This window comes from Saccopteryx bilineata, chromosome 3 (genome assembly GCF_036850765.1).
Source record: "Saccopteryx bilineata isolate mSacBil1 chromosome 3, mSacBil1_pri_phased_curated, whole genome shotgun sequence".
In the NCBI taxonomy this organism is placed as follows: Eukaryota; Metazoa; Chordata; class Mammalia; order Chiroptera; family Emballonuridae; genus Saccopteryx; species Saccopteryx bilineata.
Window position 1 is genome coordinate 293118863 of NC_089492.1, and position 14012 is coordinate 293132874.

A 14012-nucleotide genomic window follows, 5' to 3' on the forward strand; every position below is an offset into this window, starting at 1 on the left:
TTTCACATTCTGGGGCTTACAGTGAGGACATGTTGAATGAGTCAGCTCTAGAATGACTATCTCTTCTATTTGGTTGAATGTGAAACCTCCCCATCAACCGCCCAAATGCCAGGTGAGAGAGGGAGCAAGGAAAAGGTGTAGGGGCTCTGAGAAAGCTCGGTCTCCCCACGTAGCCTGCTACAAGCAGGTAGTTACTGTCCTCCAGTCCCCTCCATGTAGACCTAGTGAGTGCATGGGGTGAAACAAGAGAGGAAGACAAAATCCAGACTGTAGCAGAATAGCTGTTGTCCCGGCGGTTTTGTACACTTTGGGTGGGGTCCCTCTTAGTAGATATGAGCTCTATTTCTGTTCACATATCAGAATCCAAATGTGAAGTGAGCAATGTGGCCCAGAGGATATTAGGTAAATGGAGGGGATTGAGGTGAGCGAGAGTGGGGAACAGCTTCAGGCACCTTGTGAGGACCCAAAAAGTGTACCCAGACTATTTCTGAGGTGCACGCCTCATGTTCAAATTAGATGAGCTATTCCCACGGGACCACTGTTTGTGAGCCCCTCCTGTACAATGCAGAGCAGATGCGGAAGCGCACTACTTGTGGTCCCAGTTTATTGAGCGTGGTGAGGTCTCTAACCTCACAGGCTTCCAGGCAGCGGAGCCAAGTCCAAAGCCTGGGTGCATGTTCCAAGCTCCAGAAAGGAGAACTTTCATAAGCCATAGGAGAGAGACCCTGAGGTTTGTTCCCTGGACCCATGTGTCTGACATCTGGTGTCCTGAGGTGAGGGGGGAGGTGATACCTGGAGGCAGACTTTCTATCCCGATTCCCAGCAACCATTGAGGAGAAGAGGGGACGTCTGGAGAAGGGTGCGGCTGGCCTTGTGGCAAGTTTTCCATGGCGGCTTGAGGTCAGCGTGTGAGGGCAGAGCAGATGGTTCAGCTAAGGGACAAGGAGAGACCCAGAGATGAATATTTATCTCCTCTGCATGCATCTCTTGGAGGCGGTCATGGGAAAACAGGCAAGGAGAGACTGGCCGGTGCATTCTCCCTCCTTGCTCCGGGCAGGGTGTGAGGAGCACGGTGAGTCTTCAGTTCACTGGCCAGGAAAGACCATGAGCAGGAGTCTGCATCCCAGCTCGAGCAGCTTGTGTGGTGAAAGGGGTCATCTGGGGCTGAATTTCCATCCCTGCTTTAGCCAGAATAATGGGCAGGAGGGGTTTTTGTGGGAAGGGGCCAGGAGAGATCTGGAGGAGAATGGTTTCTCCTGACTGCAGCCCAGCATCTCACCGGCAGCTGGAGCCTGCAGACACAGGTGAGGAGAGACCTGGAGCCACTTCTTTCTTCAGGTGAGGAGAGACCTGGAGCCACTTCTTTCTTCTTGGCTCCAGTAGGTCTGTGCTGGGCAGAGGGCGTCTGAGGTCAAGGGCGAGAAGAGACCTGGATGTGGCTTCTCGCCAGCCTGAGGTAGTGGGGTTTTTGGGGTGAGGGGTGCACTCCAGCCAGCATGAATCCGGCCACGCTGCCGTCAGGCAGCCCCGCCCCAGCTGCTCGGCTCAGGTCAGGGCTCACTGGTCCTGAAGCCGCCCCCAGCCGGCCAGGTTCCAGGAGCGCTTCTCAGATCACAGCCTCTCCCAGCCTTTGCACGTCTCTCCCCGGCTTTTCCCTCCCAGCGGTGTCACGACCCACGATGCCCAGTGTGGGTGAATCCCACATGGACCGATGTGGTGGCAGAAGTCGTCAGGGGTGTCAAGCCGGACAGGGCGCAGGCTGCCAGGTTCTAGGGGAGGAATGTTGATGGGAGAGGGTGGTGATGTCCAGACAAAGAACCTCAAGAGAAACAAGTGACTAGGACGCTGCCAGGTGAGGGAGGGCAGGGGGCGAGACAGTGGGGGGAGGAGCGCAGCGCTGGTAGGAGGTGAGAGAAGGGCCTGGGCCGGGCCAGGTGAGGGCTGCAGTGCAGGCGGGGGTGGAAGCCGGAGAGCGACCCCATCACTTTGGGGCTGGAGAAACCCGGGCTGAGAAGGGAAGGGGCTGTGGCCTGTGGTTGGAAGGAGGACGGGGCTGCTGTGAGGGGCGCAATGAAAAGGTGGGTAAGGGAGAGGAGGGCTGCGTGCCTATGGTCGAGCATGGGTGCAGTAGGAGAGGACTGAGGCTTTCAGAACGGAGAGCCTGGATGCGAGGAGGCTATGGAGAGAGAGAGAGAGAGAGAGAGAGAGAGAGAGAGAGAGAGCGCAGGAGGAAGGGAAACAGGATGGAAGCCATGACCATGGAGCTGCCAGGTGATGTGTCTGGACTCCCGTCTCCCCCGCAGAGAGGAAGAGACAGCAGAATCTAGTAGCATCAGTTGCAGCCGATTCTAATTGCCAGGCCTTCGGTTGTTTTTTTAAAAAAATGTTTATTGATGAGAGAGAGAGAGAGAGAGAGAGAGAGAGAGAGAGAGATGTCGTTCCATTTATGTAAGAATTTACTGGTCGCCACAGCTGGAGGACTCAGAGCTGACATGACAGGACCCCCTAGTCTCGAGTGGGACCCCTGACCCCAATCACAGGGTCAGATCTGATGTGTCAGGACTCCATACTCCCTCAGGGAAGACCCCTGACCACACTCAGCGGAGGCAGGGCCGATGTGACCCGACTTTCCATGCTGTCTGAGCCGAACCCCGCGCACACTCGGGTGCAGGTGGTAGGGAATGCTCTTCTCTGCTGCCATCTAGTGTGCACCCTTGGGAATAGCACCTTCTTTTCTTTTTCCTGACAGAAGGATAGGGACAGACAGACAGGAATGGAGAGAGATGAGAAGCATCAGTTCTTCATTACAGCACCTTAATTGTTCATTGATTACCAGACATCTGTTGTTGTCATGTTGCAAGGGCACAGTGCATGTCTAAGGCCCCTCCCATCACCCCCAGCTCTGGATGTCTATGTCTCCATAATGGGAGGAACTCAAGTGCGTGGGCGAAAGCTCATCATTCTCCCAGTGGCTCTCTTCTCCACGGAGACAAAATCCAAATCTCACATGACCTCTCCTAGGTGGGGCCCCTCACCAGTCAGAAGACCCAGCCCCGCTGTATACCATGACTCCCGTGGTAGGATCCCCTTCTTACATCACAAGATTTAGAGCTGATGTGATCGAACCCAGACCCTCTACTTTCTCAGTTGTGACCTTTCCACACCATCAAATAACACAGAGCAGATGTGACAGTGATGCCCTGTGCTCTCAGGGAAGACCTTTCCTTGCACTCACAGGGATCCAAAAAGGATGTGACACCATCCTTACTCTCTCGGGGAGGGACCTCTCTTCACACTCACAGGTTCTAGAGCTAATGTGACAGGACCCCCCTTCTCTCTGGTGGGTGTATTTCCTAGGCTCACAGGAACAGAGCCACTGTGACAGGACTTCCTGTGTCAAGCGAGACCCCTTCCACAATGACTGGACCCAGAGCTTATGGGCACGACTCCTTTCTTTCACAAGGCAGAGACTTCTTCCTGTGAGAGGACCCCTGTTACTTCACTGTCTTGTATGAATAGGAATTCTCCTTGAGCATGTATTGTATGTTCAGTATCTCTTCTTCATCTGATTACATTCATTTGATTATTACCACAGCTGTTGGGACTTACAAGGTATGAGGAAAATGTGTTTTATTGTTTGTTTGTTTATCCCCCACGCTATAGATGAGCTGGGCATGTGAAGATAAAGGATGAGAAACTGACCTTAGGAAAGTACTGCAGCTGAGACATGGACATCTGCCGGCTAGGGTTACTGTTACTTTTGTTCACCGTCAGGTGTTTGGGTTAATTTTTGTAGGGTTTGGTGGAATTATGTAGTGCTTCCTCATTTACACTGGCATGAAAACACATCTGAGAAGCTAGCTGCTTGGACTCAGAGTCATGAGTTTTCAGTATTGAGTCCCGGCTGTGTTTACATTGTGAGGATTTGGTTCAGCTCCTGTGTCTGTCACGTGGAAACTTGGGTCCGTTGTCTGCCTGCATGTCTGGAGTTTGGCTGTGGGGTCTCGGTTACAGATGTGGATTCAGTCCCTGGGGTCTGTGGTTGAATCTATATTGAGCTGTGTGGCATCTGGGGTCCCTCTGTGTGTGTCTCCATGTCCTGGTTCCCAGTGTGGGGCCCGTGTACAGCTCTAGCCATAAGATGTAATGTGTGGCATCTGGTGTCCAGCATTTGGGTTCCAGGGGTCTGACTTGGGTCTGGAGAACAGTGTTTGGTTTGGGGCCTGGGGCCCAGGGTCCTACTTTTGTTTTCGGGTCTGTTGTTGAGGTGGAGGACTGCAGGGTCTATGTCTGGGGTCCCGAGTCTGTCTGTGGCCTCTGTCCGGTGTCCGTCAATTAATGGTGGTTGTGTTTTCATAGACAGGTAGCTGGCTATTGATGGAGAAAGAGAAGCAAGGAACTTGCTCATTATATTTTATAAATCTAGGAAAGCTTGTTTTAAGAAGAAGCTTCAACATTCTATTTAGCTTAAGCTTAATCAGCATGAAAGCTCAAGTATTTCTAGGCCTGATGACCCATTTCAGGAATCCACTGTGTCCTCAGAAGTTTATTGTCCCTTGCGTTCCAGTTGGGCAGGAGTGAGTGAAGGAGGTCCAGGTCATCATATACTAGAAGGTGTCCCAGTTCTTAGCCATGGACACAGATAACCCACATTAGCATATTGAGAGCTAACTTACAAAATGAATAGGGTGGAGCCCTGGCCGAATAGTTCAATGGGTTAGAGTGTCCTTCCAATATGTCAAGGTTGTGGGTTTGATCCCTGGTCAGGACACATGTCAGAAGCAACCACTGAATGCTTAAATAAGTGGGACAACAGATCAATGTTTCTTTCTCTTACCCTCTGTCAGTCTCCCCCCACTCCCCTTCCTTTTGCTCTCTAAAATCAATAAATAGCCTGACCTGTGGTGGTGCAGTGAAGAAAGCATCGAGTTGGAAATGCTGAGGTTGCTGGTCAGAAACCCCCAAGCTTTGCTGGCCAAGGCACATAGGAGAAGCAACTCCCAGTCAATGCTTTCTGCTCCTCCCCACCTTTCTCTGTCTTCTCTCTCTAAAAGTAATAAATAAAAACTTTAAAAATTAATTAATTTTAAGAAATGTATAGGTTGGAGAGTCCCATCTTTACAGGGACCCCAGTAAGGCCAAATGAACTATTGCTACAGCTCGAAGATCTCAAATTAGATGCCAGGAAGGAGTTTAGGGAAAACAGACCAGTGGCCTATGGGTCCGGCCCCTCTGTGCTATAGCTGCTCTGCTTCCGGGGAAGGCCAAGAGCAAGTCATAATAATGGTGGAGGTTATGGGCACTGAGTCCTTCTGCTCTCTTTTCCTCTGGATGCCTCCCTTTTCCAGGTGGCCCCTCAGTGTCCCTTCTTGGACTGTGGTCTCCAAGGAATGAAGAGTGCAAGGACTGGGAGGGTGTCCCCGGCTAAGCCTGGGCTAGTGGGTGCTCAGCCACATCAGTTTATTATTGGCCTAGATGACAGCTGAGAACAGCAAGGACAGAGCGCAAGAGGGCCATCCTGAGCTCCAAAGTTTCACGTGCCATGTGGTGGTAGCTGCAGAGAAGAGGGGACTGATAGGAATGTCGTATGAGGCATGGGCCAAAATAGGACGGAGGGAGAGAGATTGCTGGTCACACAATCGGCAGGAGCTAATACGCACCACTTTCCTGAATCCTCACAGCCACCCGAGAGGGAGCGGTTCTCCCCATTTGACAGATAAGGAGACTGAGTTTTCATTTATTTGCCTGAAATCACACAGCTTGCAGATGCTGGGGCTATAAGTTAGCTCTAGAGTTCATTCCAAGCCTGTAGGAAGCTCCTGTCAGGTGAGGCCTCAGAGGAAGGACACATGGGTAGAAACAGACTGGTGCTCTATACTGAAGAACAGGTTTTAAATGCCATTGGACAGGGAGGGGATAGAAGCCACTCTTAAAGGGATCTGTTGGTTGAGCACCCGGGAAGGGCCAGATCACTTCTGGCCGCAGCTATCCTGTCTCGTTTCGTGCCCAGGTCCCACCTCAAACACCACCTTGGGAGAGAACATGGCAAGCTGGACCATCAGGTGATGTGCAGGTTTTCTTAAAAACAAAATTTTTTTAAAAAGTACAATATTTAACCCAAGGCTGCAAGGAGTACTTGGATTGCTCGATTTGTCCAGGATACTGTTGAGTGTGCATTCTTCTGGCTCATCTTGGACCATCGGTTCTGAATTTTGAATTGTGTTAGAATCAGTCTTTAGTTCAAAGACCTGTCTCATTTGGCAAATGAGAGCAATAGGTAAACTGAGGCATGTGAGGGTATTAAAATAGGGATTATTACCAGGTCAGGATTTTCATTTAATGCAGTGGGCAGTGCCGTTGCCTAATTTTTATTTTTATTTTTTGTCTTTTTTTTTCTATTTTTTTAAAAAATTGAATCCAGAGAGGGGACAGGTGAGAGAGGGAGACAGAAGCATCAATCTGTTCCTGTATGTGCCCCAGCCTAGGATTGAACCAGCCCCCTCTGCATCTCAGCACGATGCTCCAGCCAACCAAGCCTTCCAGCCAGGGTGTTTGCCGTTCTGTTTTGCACATATTTGGATCAACATCACAGTGGACCTGTCTAGGAAAAATAACCCATAACTATGCTTTTGCTGCCATCTCGTGGACATCTTGAAAATAACAGCTCGGTAAAAGTCATCAGAAAGTTTTTTCCTCTGCTGCTATCGGGTGTACACTTTGACATTAAAAGCTGAGTGCGTGTAACCAAAAAACTGTCAACCTACTTTTGCACCAACGATGTGTCTTTTCTCATATTTTTACTTTGAATCTCTTTGCACGCTTATGTTTTAGGGACGGCGGGGGGCGGGTCTGATGGCGCGTAGGTGTGGACTGTGAGGGGCGTGGACAGCAGCTGGCCGGTTGGCGTGAAACAGGACTAGAGAAAGACACTGAAAAGTAGTTCCAACCTCGCCTTAGACAGGAGCTTCCTCCCCGGAGAGGGGATAACTCGCTGGAGAGAGTCTCCCTCCAATGATTTGGTGGCCTTCCGAGTGAGGGAGCCCTCATTCTGTAGAGTGACTCTCCTTCCGTGGAGGGGCGGCCCCTCCCTGGAGATGTTTAGTGAGGGAAGGGAGCCTTTTCCCCCCAGTTCTCTCTTGTCAACTTAAGCAATCCGGACCTGTAGAATATTTATGAGTTTATTTGAGCCAAACTGTCGACAGTTGCTGGTAATCAAAGTCTCAGCGGATTGAAAAAATGATCTGGAAAATGGCGCTTTAACCCATATTTTGTACATCAGAATCAAAGCAGAAGACAAGGGGGTTACATGAAATTGATTGGTGATAGATTAGGGAGGCCGAGAACGAGAACGCAAAGCAGGGAAATCTGTGGGAGTGGTTAAAAGTAAAAATGTATATAATGAAATTTCTTTTATGTGGGCAGGAATAAGAGTGCCAACAGTGACCCTGATAACAACAATGGGGGTGGTTGGCTTCTGCTCTGGTGATATGTTTGTCCTGAGGAATACAGGAAAAAGTTACCCTTATATTTCAAAGGCATGCTATTGTTAGGTAGGATAGACAGGCACCAGGGCAGGAAAAGGGGTGGGGGAACAAAGGAGGTTTTATCTCACCCACTGAAGGAGGGGGTCAGTGGTCATTTGGTCTGCCAAAATGAAGTCACCAGATAGCCAAACGGCCTTGAAACACTGTACGTTGGTCAGAGTATCAGTGAAAGGGAACCTTGGGATTTACAGTTAAAAAGTATACAATCTATAAGATCCCAACAGGTAGCGGTGCTCAGACTGAGTTGCCCACTTGTGCCTTGTGCCAAGTGCACAGCTTTGCTTAATAAATTGTTTGCTTTGCTTGAACACTGCACCCTGTCCCTTGCCTGAATTCTTTCTCACCTGGGAAGTACCCTTGGACCTGAGTTTTCTCAGGTGCCATTATCAGGTACATTATTGTAGATGCAAAAGACAACAGACAGGCTCAATTAAAGTAAGCCTTTGACCTTTGTCAGAGAAAAATACCTCCTTAGAACATGACTACCCACCACAGACTGGTTTTAGAAAGTTTTCATTTCAGACCATCCTCTGTGGTTATTTTAGGTCTCTGAGTTTGTAAGGCCACCATGCAAGCTTCCCCTGAGCTTTTCAGGTTCAGCATGTGTCCCCTTTTTGTACACATCCTCCTCAGAGAGACGCTGGCTTCCTGGAGAAGTGCTCCCCTGTCCCAGTAGAGCCCGAGCTTTACATCCGTCAGGCTTCCCCGATTCAACTTCCCTGTGCAGTGGGACACTCCTGCTTAACAGCAGGGCTGGCAGCCTCTTTGAGACACTCTTGAGGGGGCTATGAAGATTCTACTTATTGGTACTGAGACCAATCACCACTGGAGGAAAGACATGACCCACACACAAGTTAGTTGCAAGAATCACACAGGCAGCTTATTACTCACAGATCCTATGGCGTGCCTGGGTACAGCCTAATGAGGCCACATCAGCATTCTTGTCTTGGCTGTCCTTGGTCAGAGCGGCTAGCGTGGAGACAGTCCATGTTCAATGTTGGAGTCTGGGCGACTAACTGCAACTGGGGACACCTTGGCTTTAGTACCCTTTCTGGCATACACCTTCTAATAGGTGATAATCTCCAGGATTATCACATCAAGTCACTTTTGGGGATTTCCTCACAGGGAGCTCTTTTTTATGTGACTCTATGTAATTGTCACATCAAGCCACTTTTGGGGATTTCCTCACAGGGAGCTCTTTTTTATGTGACTCTATGTAATTGTCACATCAAGTCACTTTTAGAGAGTTTATTGCAGGAAGTTTTTTTTTGTTAGTCTACAGAATTGTCACATCAAGCAACTTTTATGGAGTTCCTTGCAGGGAGCTCTTTTTATCTATATATAATTTCACATACACACTAACTGGGCCCTGAGCAAAGGGCATGGTCCTGCCTATCATATCCCTAGACACTAGCTCCCACCCAGAGGGTGTAGCCTTATTCACCTGCCTTATTGGCTTTTAATATCATATCCTAACATCTTTATATATCTTGTATAGTTTCTACATTTCTACATATTTAATTACTATAATATTATATTACTGTAACATTCTACCCCTTGATCCTGGTGAGCTATAAGCTTTCTGCCTGTCCAGGAATGCTTGTTGTCTTCATGTTGGCAGAAAGGTAGATATTGGTGGGGAAAGAGAGGGAAGAGAGTTGGACACTATATTTTATGAAACTGGGAATGCCTGCTCCAGGGAGAAGCCTCAAGGTTCCATTTAGTCTAATCTGATAGAAGGCTCCAGTATTCATAGGCTTGATGGCACATTAGCGGAAACCATTGTATCCTGAGAAGTCCATTGTCCCCTCAGCCCTCAGGCTCAGGTTTGGGAGGAGTTTCCTCAAGGCACTGCCGCCAGGTGTTTTGGGGAAGCAAGAGGGAAATGGTTCCATTGTAGGAGAGGCACCATGGGTCAAAAACGAGTGGGAAACTGTGGGAGGTGCAGACCTGAGATGGTTCACAGCAAGGAGAGGTAGTGCATCCCAGCCCAAAAATACAGACATGGCCTGACCAGGTGGTGGCGCAGTGGATAAAGTGTCGGACTGGGATGTGGAAGGACCCAAGTTCAAGACCCCAGGGTTGCCAGTTTGAGTGCAGGCTCATCTGGCTTGAGCAAAAAAAAAACCTCACTAACATGGACCCAAGGTTGCTGGCTCGAGCTGGGTTTGCTTGGTCAGCTGAAGGCCCACGGTCATGGCACATATGAGAAAACAATCAATGAACAACTACAGTGGTGCAACAAAAAAAACTGATGATTGATGCTTCTCATCTCTCTCTGTTCCTGTCTGTCTGTACCTATCTATCCCTCTATCTGACTCTCTCTCTCTGTCACTGTAAAAAAATTAAAAAAAAATACAGATGTGGCCCTAACAGAGATCTGGGCCTTTTGTTTGTTTCTTTTCTTTTCTTTTTTTTATTTATTCATTTTTAAAGAGGAGAGAGAAAGACAGAGAGGGAAAGAGAGAGAGAAGGTGGGGAGGAGCTGGAAGCATCAACTCCCATATGTGCCTTAACCAGGCAAGCCCAGGGTTTCGAACCAGTGACCTCAGCATTTCCAGGTCGACGCTTTATCCACTGCGCCACCACAGGTCAGTCTTGTTTGTTTCTTTGTTTGCCCTTTCTTCTGCCTTCCTCCTGAGTGAAATGCACATGGCACATTGCAGATTTGTCACTCAGTTTTCCTTAGGTTTTAATTTTTTTTTCATTAATTTGAGAGAGAGAGAGAAGCATGCACTCATTGCTCCACTTAGTTGTTCCATTTAGTAACAGGCTCATTGGTTGCTCCTTTTAGGTACTGACAATGGGACTCACACCCGTCACATTGTTTTAAGGTACCAAAAAGCTGAAAATTGATAATCTGGAAGGAAAGGTCAGGCTTTCCTATCAGGCTTTCCTGTCACATCCCTCCTTTGGGCAGGGGAGGGAGAAGAATGTAGAAGTTTCTGGCTTGCAAGAACAATGGGTCATTCAGTTTTAAATCTAAAATAAAGGTTAACCAAGAAACTTCTCTTTCAGTAGGAAGCAGAATTTACATACCACCTTGCACAGACTGTAGTTCCTCCCCCTCCCTGGAATCTTGAGGGTAAAATACTTCTAAGCTAGTGAGAGAAGATAAACCCTGAAAGACTTGTAAACATCTTTGATTGTGTTACTTTGAAAGTCTTAATGTTTCTGTGTATCCCCTAAACAAATGCTGTCAGCCCATGCCATGATATAATGCTCTCCCCCACCAGTGTGTGAGCAAGGGTATATAAGCAGCTCCTGAACTATTTTGGGGGCTTGCACACAATTTGGGTCTGTTGCCCTGTGTCAGCCGTATGCAGTCGACATATTTAATAAATCTCCTCCTCTAATAAAATTTTTCAAAATTTATTTGGACTACGTGCCTCTAAGAAGACCCGTGGGATTGTGAATTGGGTACTTTACAACAACGTTGGTGTTTGGTACAATGCAATATGCGATGAGCTACATAGCTAGTGCTCCATAGGCTTTTTTTTTTTTTTTTTTTTCCTGAAGTTGGAAACCGGGAGGCAGTCAGACAGACTCCCGCATGCGCCCAACCGGGATCCACCTGGCATGGCCACCAGGGGGCGATGCTTTGCTCATCTGGGGCGTTGCTCTGTTGCGACCACAGCCATTCTAGCGCCTGAGGCAGAGGCCATGGAGCCATCCTCAGTGCCCGGACCAACTTTGCTCCAATGGAGCCTTGGCTGCGGGAGGGGAAGAGAGAGACAGAGAGGAAAGAGAGGGGGAGGGGTGGAGAAGCAGATGAGCACTTCTCCTGTGTGCCCTGGCCGGGAATCGAACCTGGGACTCCTGCATGCCAGGCCAATGCTCTACCACTGAGCCAACCTGCCAGGGCCTCCATAGGCTTTTTTTAATACAGTATTTTAATCATCATGTATTTGAAGTTATTTTATATTTCCAATTGTGATGTATTTGGGGGGGGTTATTTAGAAAATGTCATTTATACCTTAAACCATATAGGGGCTCATGTGTCCCTTTTATTTATTAATATATTTTAGCCTAACTAGGTAGTGGCGCCATGGGTAGAGCATTGTACTGAAATGCAGAGGACCCAGGTTCTAAATCCCAAGGTCTCCAGCTTGAGCAAGGGTCACTAGCTTGAACGTGGGATCATAGACAGGACCCCATGGTTGCTGGCTTGAGCCCGAAGGTCACTGCCTTGAAGACCAAGGTCACTGGCTTGAGCAAGGGGTCACTCACTCTGCTGTGGCCCCCAGTCAAGGCACATATGAGAAAGCAATCAATGAACAACAAAGATGCCGCATTGAAGAATTGATGCTTCTTATTGTTGTAATCCATGGGAGTTCGAAAAGACCAGAGTAACAGGCTGTATTGAAAGGAAGAAAGGAACCCTGCTGGGCACTTCTCTGGGGAGAAGGGTACTGGTTACAGAGTAGGGGCAAATTTTATAGGATTTGGGAGAGCCTGAGGGGATACTGAGTCAAAAGTTCTGGTATGTTCCTTTTTACAGTTTTAGGATTTCAACTTTCTGGAATGCTCCTTCTTGGGGTAAGTTAACCAGCTTCCTGGAACTTTTCTGCCTCAGGGGCGATTGTTCAGTAAGTAAAGGTGAGGTTAAGCAGCCAGGTGGAACAACAAAAGGGCAGTTGGAATTTCATATATCTATCATTTCTCAACTCTGTGGTATGATAAAAAAGGAAAAGAGGTGGGGGGGAGGAAAGGGTATGGGGTTCAGGAAGGAGGTTTGTCTCAGAGCGGTCATATTCTGGAGCTACTTACTGCTGTTATCCTTATTGGGAGCCTCCTTCATGAACCCCTCCCTGGGGTTGGAGTAGGGGTTGTAAAAGCATTTGACTGTAGGTAATTCTGAAGATTTATCTCATTTGAGCCTGCAGGAACTTAATAAAGAAAGAGGCAAGCATTAAAATTAAGCACAAAATTAGGGTTGGTCCTATAATTGGTGCTAGCATCGAGAACAAGGGGTTTTTTCACCATTATTCGGAATAGGGGTGTATTTATAGAGTTCCATATTTTTCTGTTTCACGAGGGCAAGTTTCAGGGTTGGTGTGTAGGGTTAGGTAGATTTTTCCACTTTTCTGATTGGTGAAAGTCTGCATGCAGTTCTGTAATAAACTAGTGAACAAATGTGAGAGGCAAGGTCCAAAAGTTAGAAAAATAAATAGGAGAGTGAGTGGACCAATGAATAGTCAAGACGCCCAGTTTGTGCGAAACCACTGATTCTATGTCTCAGTTTGTTTCTTACGAATTCGTTGGGTTTCAGAGAGAGAGAGAGAAGTGGGAATAAGACAGGGCAGTGGCCAGCCCCCCTGCCCCTAGACCTACTTCTGTAGAGATTCTTAAAGCAACAAGAAGAGGGATTACCTGTATGGTTCGTTTGGTCCTTAGATTGAAGAGTAGTGTACTAGGAACTGAAAGAAGCTCATGGGGTGGGATTGGGTTGATATTTGGGGTGAGATAGATTAGGGTACAGGCTTCTGTCCAATTAGTAGGGAAATATATATAGGTATTGGTTCTTTCTACAGAAGTAGAAAGCCCCTGATTGGGTGATATAAGATGAGAGGTGGATAGAGAATAGAAGGACAAGGGGTCGGTTTCGTTTCTCTGTTTCTGAGCTCCAGATGGTCAGGGTGAAGGAAAGAGTCTCCCCAATAAGTGGGGAGAGTAGAGGATTGTTAGGGTGACTAATTAAACATTCTTTGAAAACCAGTTTTCTGACTGTTCAAATTCTTTTTTCTCGGTACAAACCTCCTACAACCTGCACAAACCTTCTACAACTTACATAAACCTTCAACTTTCATGCACTTTCTTATCCAGAAATAACTGGCCTTCATAACAGCTTGCTTTTCCTTTTCCTTTCAAAAATATTTCCATACCTTATACTTTCTATTATCAAAACCATACAATTTCTTTCTAGTCAGAACTCTGACTAGATTGATTAAAAATCTTTAACCTTTAGTGACAATTAAGTTGACTTTCTTTTTACCTTAGTTTCCCTTTTCCCAAAGTCTGATTAAAGAGTCCTTAGTTTCTTTATATATTTGCCATACATAGGCTAATCAGCTTCCAGTTTGTGGTTGGAGTAAGGCATGCCAGTTTTCTACTTTAGCAGCAGTGGGAGTTGTCAGGATCACAGTGTGTGGACCTGTTCACATGAAAGTCAGTCCTTGGGTGATGTAATGCTGGAAGTGCCTCTTGGACAGTCTTTGAACAATTTGCTGAGTAACCTGTAAATCCTGCAAGTACTTAGGGAAAGGGTGGTTACATTTCTACACTTTGCAGCTAGAGTTTAAGTCCTAGTGACCACTGCTTCTAGCTGGAATTAGCAGCAGGTCCCAGCCTACAATAGGCATGGGGCATTGAGACAAGAGGAATAAAGAAGGTGCTATACATTAAATAAAGCAACAAAATCAGACTGTCAATAACCACAGTAGAGATCTTTGAGGGATAAATAAAACT